Source organism: Geotrypetes seraphini, chromosome 8, assembly GCF_902459505.1.
Source record: "Geotrypetes seraphini chromosome 8, aGeoSer1.1, whole genome shotgun sequence".
Taxonomy (NCBI): Eukaryota; Metazoa; Chordata; class Amphibia; order Gymnophiona; family Dermophiidae; genus Geotrypetes; species Geotrypetes seraphini.
This window is the reverse complement of record NC_047091.1, coordinates 183,138,873-183,145,707: the sequence shown is the minus strand read 5'-3', so window position 1 is coordinate 183,145,707 and position 6,835 is coordinate 183,138,873.

Genomic DNA, 6,835 nt, shown 5'->3' with positions numbered 1-6,835 from the left:
TTACTGTGAGGAGGGGACAAGTCCCTTCTCTACAGAACTGGGCATAAAATTAAGTAGATTAATCATTTTGGTGGACATTGATGATTACAATATACAAGACAGGAACTTGGAATGATAGACATCATAAGAGGTTCCAAAGACTGAAGTCTGTATAATTTATGATATGCCCACCATACTCGATAAGGACTGCAACTTAATTTTAATATTCATGAAGATAACTTTAGAATTCCTTGATTTAGATTCGATGTATTAGGTGCTATTATGGCCTTGATTTAGTTATGAATGTTGTTACAAGTTGATTGTTCAATCATTCCATACATTTATTGAATTATCTTCCCTTTATATTGTCTGCATTAACAAGAATCAGAATGACAGGAAAGCCAGAGTGGTATAATTTATTTTGGTCACCCATTGCTACTTGCTGCTCTAGAGCAGGGGTGCCAAAGTCCCTCCTTGAGGGCTGCAGTCCAGTTGGGGTTTCAGGATTTCCCCAATGAATATGCATGAGCTCTCATGTATATTCATTGGGGAAATCCTGTAAACCCGACTGGACTGTGGCCCTCGAGGAGGGACTTTGGCACCCCTGCTCTGTCTAGACCAGGGGTAGGCAATTCCGGTCATCCAGAGCCGGAGCCAGGTCAGGTTTTCAGGATATCCACAATGAAGATGTGCGAGATGGATTTGCAAATCTATCTCATGCATATTTATTGTGGATAGCCTGAAAACCTGGCCTGGCTCCGGCTCTCGAGGACTGGAATTGCCTACCCCTGCTCTAGACAAATTGTCCTCTTAAATTTTACTAGGGTGAATGTCTAAATTTACTCTTAAATTTTCACTAAACTCCTAAAAAAAGGGAGTGTACCATAAAAAGCAGGTGACAACAGGCGTGGATCTAGACTAGGAGAAAAAAAGGGAAGCAGGACAAGCTTAAATGTATAAAGCCAGGGCTCAAGACTCAAAAGAAGGCAAGTTAATAATTTAGGTTCCTAGATTTGTGCATCATTTTTCAGGCCGCAAAAATCTGGACACATGGCCCCGCCCCCATTCTGCTCCGGTCACGCCCAGGTCCGCCTTCAGCTCTGCCCTGTTCCACCCCCACAAACCTCCTCTCTTCTTCCCCCGACAAGCTCCAACCGCATCTGGAGGTTCTGGAGCATGCGCAGATGTGTATGACATCATCCGCACATGCTCAGATGCCCTCCAGATGCGGCTGAAGCTCATTCGGGGCTTTCCAAAACCTGGACAAATGCTGGGTTTTGGAAAGTCCCATCTGGGAGCCCGGAAAGTCCTCTAAAAAGTGGAGGGTGGGGAAGGTAGTCCCACCTCACCTCTTCCTAGGGAAAGCACTCCTGTACTCCTCCCACTCTAGTCCCCATGTTTTCACTGCCTCCACCCAAACTTTTGCCCCATTCCTCAATTCCCTTCTCCCCTTTCCCAGTTCTTTAACTGGCAAGGCCTATCTGCTCTCCCTACAACTTGCATTTTGGATTTGTCTGCTTAGCCCAAGAGTGTCAAAGTCGGTTCATAGACAAAAGCGCCGAAGACAAAGGCGCGCGCCGACAACTGAGCGCAAGACGGAAGCGCACGCCAAAGAAAAAGAGTGTTTTTAGGGGCTCCGACGGGGTTTTTTGATGGGGAACCCCCCCCCCCACTTTATTTAATACAGTTCGCGGCGGCGTTGTGGGGGGTTTGGGGGGTTGTAACCCCCCTCATTATACTGGAAACGTAACTGTTTCCCTGGTTTTTAGGGAAAAAGTGAAGTTTTCAGTAAAATGTGGGGGGTTACAACCCCCCAAAACCTCCACAACGCCCCCACAACGCGGCGCGATCTGTATAAAGTAAAGTGGGGGGGGTTCTCCCCCACCCCTCCCCGTCGGAGCCCTTTAAAACAGTCATTTTCTTCAGCGCGTGCCTCCGCGCTGCGCTCAGTTGTCTGCGTGCGCCTTTGTCCTGGCGCACTTTTGACCTGACACCGTCAAAGTCCCTCCTCGAGGGCCGCAATCCAGTCGGGTTTTCAGGATTTCCCCAATGAATATGCACGAGATCTATTAGTATACCATGAAAGCAGTGCATGCAAATAGATCTCATGCATATTCATTGGGGAAATCCTGAAACCCCGACTGGATTGCGGCCCTCAAGGAGGGACTTTGACACCCCTAGGCCCTAGATCAGACATGGGCAACTCCAGTCCTCGCGGAATCCAATTGAGTTTTCAGGAGTTCCCCAATGAATATGCATGAGATCTATTTGCATATCATGAAAGCAGTGCATGCAAATAGATCTCATGCATATTCATTGGGGAAATCCTGAAAACCCGACTGGATTGCGGCCCACGAGGACAGATTTGACACCCCTAGGCCCTAGACCAGACATGGGCAACTCCAGTCCTCGCGGAATCCAATTGGGTTTTCAGGAGTTCCCCAATGAATATGCATGAGATCTATTTGCATACCATGAAAGCAGTGCATGCAAATAGATCTCATGCATATTCATTGGGGAAATCCTGAAAACCCGACTGGATTGCGGCCCTCGAGGACGGATTTGACACCCCTAGGCCCTAGACCAGACATGGGCAACTCCAGTCCTCGCGGAATCCAATCGGGTTTTCAGGAGTTCCCCAATGAATATGCATGAGATCTATTTGCATACCATGAAAGCAGTGCATGCAAATAGATCTCATGCCTATTCATTGGGGAAATCCAATGGATTGCCGACTGGATTGCGGCCCTCGAGGACGGACTTTGACACCCCTGGCTTAGCCACTGCTGCAAACTTCCGTCCACCTACTGTGGCATTCATATCAGACAAGTAATCCCAAAACAGCAGCTTGCTTTTTATTCCACTCCCCAATGGTCTTTGTTATCACAAACTCTTTTTAACATATGCCCCATAGCAAAATTGAAAGAACTCTAACTGGGTTAGTTGAAAATAATTTAATATGAAACGCAGAGAAATCGCCAGCTCTGTGATTGTCATGTAAAAACATTTGACCTTTGAGACTCATGCCAGAAACTGAAGGAAACCTAAACAACAGAGAGAGTGTTGCAATTGTGGGTTCAATTTCAAAACACAATAAGTCAAGTAGTTAAAATGTGTGTGTGTGGGGGGGGGGAGGGGTCATTTAAGATTAGCCAACGCAACTAAGTCACTATTGACAGCAGAAAATATTAGAAAATTGATTCATGCCTTAACTACTAGTCATGTTATTTGCGGTTTTCTATTAATACCCATCGTGAATATGGTGAAACCGTGAACAACAAGGTGGGAGACCTGGCCTGTTCCTGAAGGGGAGGCAAAAAACAGTGAAGAAAGTGCTTAGACTCAGTGATTTCTCTATGCAAGTTAAAACCACAGCAGACTGCGAAGATCTCCAAAAGGATCTGACGACACTGGAAGAGTGGGCCAAAAAGTGGCAAATGAGCTTCAACATAGGGAAATGCAAGGTCATGCATGTAAACTAAACTAAACCTTGGATTTATATACCGCACCATCTCCACGAATGTGGAGCTCGGCACGGTTTACAGGAAGAAAGATGAGAGAGGAACTACAGTGGAGAGATTAAAGAGTTAGGTGTAAAGGGGGAAGGTGAGAGGCCTAAGAGGGGGGAAGTTTTGAGAATAGCCAGGTTTTTAGGTGTTTGCGGAAGAGTTGGAGGGAGCTTGAGGTTCAGAGAGGGGAGGTGAGGTTATTCCAGATCTCAGTGATTCTAAAGGGGAGGGATGACCCAAGTTTGCCTACATGGGAAATACCTTTTATGGAAGGGAAGGATAGTTTAAAAATTTGGGAGGATCTGGAGGAAGTAGGGGTTGGGGAGTTCCAGGATAGAGGGATAACGGCAGGAAGGATGCCATGTAGGATCCTGTAGGCCAGACACGCACATTTGAAGTGGATCCTGGGGATTACTGGGAGCCAATGGAGCTTAGACAGGAGTGGTGAGACGTGATCAAATTTGCTTTTCGCGAAAACAAGCTTAGCTGCGGCATTCTGAATCCGCTGAAGTCTGTGGAGGCTTTTCTTGGTTAGGCTGAGGTAGATAGAATTGCAGTAATCCAATCTGGAGAGGATGATGGATTGTACTAGGACTGCGAAGTGTTTTTGGTGAAAATAGGGTCTGACTTTCCTTAGCATGTGAAGGCTGAAGAAGCATTTCTTCACCAGGGATTGGAGATGTTCGTTGAAGGATAGAGAAGAGTCTAAGGTGACACCCAGAACTTTGCTTGAGAACTCGAGCTGTAATGGGGGGCCGGAGGACAATGGGATGGAGGAAGGTAGATGGTCTAATTTTGGGCTGAGCCAAAGGAGTTTTGTTTTGGACTCGTTTAGTTTCATATGCATTGTGAATGCCCAGGATTGGAGGTTCTTTATGCATGAGGATATGTTCATGGAGAGGTTAGTGAGGTTCGAGTCGGTCTCAAGGAGGACGAGGATGTCATCAGCGAAAGTGTAAAGAGTTTCAAGGGGGGATAGTTGGAGTAGTTTCAGGGAGGACATGTAAATGTTAAAGAGGATTGGGGAGAGGGGTGAGCCTTGTGGGACACCACAAGTCGGGGTCCAGGGGGAGGATGAGGTGCCGCTCATGTTAACCATGTAAGAGCGGGAGCGCAAGAATTTGGAGAACCAATCAAGAACTATGGAGCTAATGCCTATCTCGGAGAGTTGGAAAATTAGAATGTCGTGGTGGACAACGTCAAAAGCTGCGGAGAGGTTGAATTGTAGAAGGACAGCAAACTTGTTACGAGAATGCAGTTACTGAACGTTAGAGATTAGAGAGGCCAATAGGGATTCAGTGCAGAAGTTGGGTCTGAAGCCATATTGGTAAGGTAAGAGGATGGAGAATCTTTCTAAGTAGGAAGAGAGCTGGGTAGATATGATAGACTCGAGCAGTTTGGTAAGGAGAGAGATATTTGCTATTGGACGGTAGTTGGATGGTATGGAGGGGTCTAGGTCAGCTTTTTTCAGTAAAGGGGTCAATGAGATGTGTCCCATTTCAGTGGAGAATGTAGGGAATAAGAACCCGATGTTCACTTACAAAGTGGGGGGATCACTGCTAGGGGTAAGTAACCTTGAAAGAGACCTGGGAGTGACACAACATTGAAGGCGTCGGCACAGTGCACCACAGCCTCAAGGAAAGCAAACAAAATGTTGGATATCATTAAAAAGGGTATCACGACCAGGACGAAGGAAGTCATCCTGCCACTGTATCGTGCAATGGTGCGCCCGCATCTGGAATACTGTGTCCAGTACTGGTCACCGTACCTCACGAAGGACATAGCAGTACTTGAGGGAGTCCAGAGAAGAGCAACTAAGCTGATAAAGGGTATGGAAAATCTCTCATATACTGACAGACTGAAGAAGTTGGGGCTGTTCTCCCTGGAGAAGCGGAGACTTAGAGGAGACATGATAGAAACCTTCAAGATCCTGAAGGGCATAGAAAAAGTAGACAGGGACAGAATTGTCAAATTATGGGGAACCACAAGTACAAGGGGGCACTCGGAGAAATTGAAAGGGGACAGGTTTAGAACAAACGCTAGGAAGTTCTTTTTCACCCAGAGGGTGGTGGATACATGGAACGCGCTTCCGGAAGCTGTGGTAAGCAGGAGCACGTTATAGGGCTTCAAAGAAGGTTTGGATAGGTTCCTAGAGGATAAAGGAATTGAGGGGTACAGATAGGAGTAGAGGTAAGGTTATAGAAATAGTCAGGGACCACTGCTCAGGCAATAGGCCTGATGGACCGCCACGGGAGCGGACCGCTGGGCGAGATGGATCTCTGGTCTGCCTCAGCGGAGGCAACTTCTTATTTCTTAATTTGGGGGGGAGGAACCAGCAAACTAAAAACCGGGAATAATCGAAACTGCGAATACGGAGGGAGAAATGTACATCATTTGGAGGGGGGTCAAACAAGGCCGGGCTGATAACCGAGGCACATAGAAATGAATTGCACCAATTCAAAGTGCACAGATTGCCTGTCATTAAGCAGGTCGATTTCAAGCTATTCTGCTTAAGAACATATGAATTACCGCTGCTGGGTCAGACCAGTGGTCTATCGCGCCCAGCAGTCCGACCACGCGGCGGCCCTTAGGTGAAAGACCAGCACCCTGAGACTAGCCCTACCTGAGCACGTTCCGGTTCAGCAGGAACTTGTCTAACTTTGTCTTGAATCCCTGGAGGGTGTTTCCCCCTATAACAGCCTCTGGAGGAGCGTTCCAGTTTTCCACCACTCTCTGGGTGAAGAACTTCCTTTTGTTTGTACGGAATCTATCCCCTTTCAGCTTTAGAGAGTGCCTTCTCGTTCTCCCTACCTTGGAGAGGGTGAACAACCTGTCTTTATCTACTAAGTCTATTCCCATCAGTATTTTGAATGTTTCGATCATGTCCCCTCTCAATCTCCTCTGTTCGAGGGAGAAGAGGCCCAGTTTCTCTAATCTTTCGCTGTACGGCAGCTCCTCCAACCCCTTAACCATCTTAGTCGCTCTTCTCTGGACCCTTTTGAGTAGTGCAATGTCTTTCTGCATGTACGGCGACCAGCGCTGGACGCAGTATTCCAGGTGGGGGCGTACCATGGCCCAGTTCAGCGGCATGATAACCTTCGCCGATCTGTTTGCTATTCCCTTCTTAATCATTCCTAGCATTCTGTTCACCCTTTTTGCCGCCGCCGCACATTGCGTGGATGGCGTCATTGACTTGTTTACCAGTACTCCCAAGTCTCTTTCCTGGGGGGGTCTCTAAAGTCTTTAAGGTTTGGCATATTTTGTCCCTCTGATTATTTAAGCAAAAAAAAAAAAAAAAAAAAGATTTAAATGCCAACCAGAAAAGGCTTCAAGATCATTGCAACAAT